Here is a 450-nt window from a genome sequence, read left to right as displayed (position 1 = left end):
ATATATATATAAAAAAACGGACTGAAATAAATAATAAGGAAAGAAATAGTAAAAATAAACAAGCACATTACTGACTGCAGGATGTTTGACACAAAGAAAAAGCTCAAATTAAAGACATAAAAGCCACAATTAAAATAATTTATAGACATAAAAAGAAATGTGTAAATAAAATACAATAAAAAATAAATTAAAAAATGACATGAAACAAATAATGAGGAAAGAAATATTATAAATATATATAAAAAAAAACACATTAATGACTTCAGGATGTTTTTGCTGAGAATTGTGCAAATTAAATTTTTTAATGTTTTATTCCATGGCAGAAACAAAAAAAACAGAATTGCAAGATATGAACTCAATTCAATTCAGAAAAAAACTCAGAATTGTGAGAAAAAAAATCTGAACTGTGAGAGAGTCACAATTACCCTTTTTTTTTTTTTTTATCCCGTG

General features: G+C 23.6%; 1 protein-coding gene across 1 annotated transcript in view; it reads right to left on the bottom strand.

Annotated features, from left to right (window-relative positions):
* Positions 1-450, bottom strand: part of LOC107757718 (tumor necrosis factor receptor superfamily member EDAR-like) — a gene marked incomplete at its 5' end in the record, with an annotated part of 20,513 nt that overhangs the window by 15,286 nt on the left and 4,777 nt on the right. The gene's annotated exons all lie outside the window — the stretch shown is intronic.

This window comes from Sinocyclocheilus rhinocerous, unplaced genomic scaffold, assembly GCF_001515625.1.
Source record: "Sinocyclocheilus rhinocerous isolate Xijiao unplaced genomic scaffold, SAMN03320098_v1.1 scaffold9079, whole genome shotgun sequence".
Classification (NCBI taxonomy): Eukaryota; Metazoa; Chordata; class Actinopteri; order Cypriniformes; family Cyprinidae; genus Sinocyclocheilus; species Sinocyclocheilus rhinocerous.
This window is presented reverse-complemented; position numbering and strand designations above follow the sequence as displayed.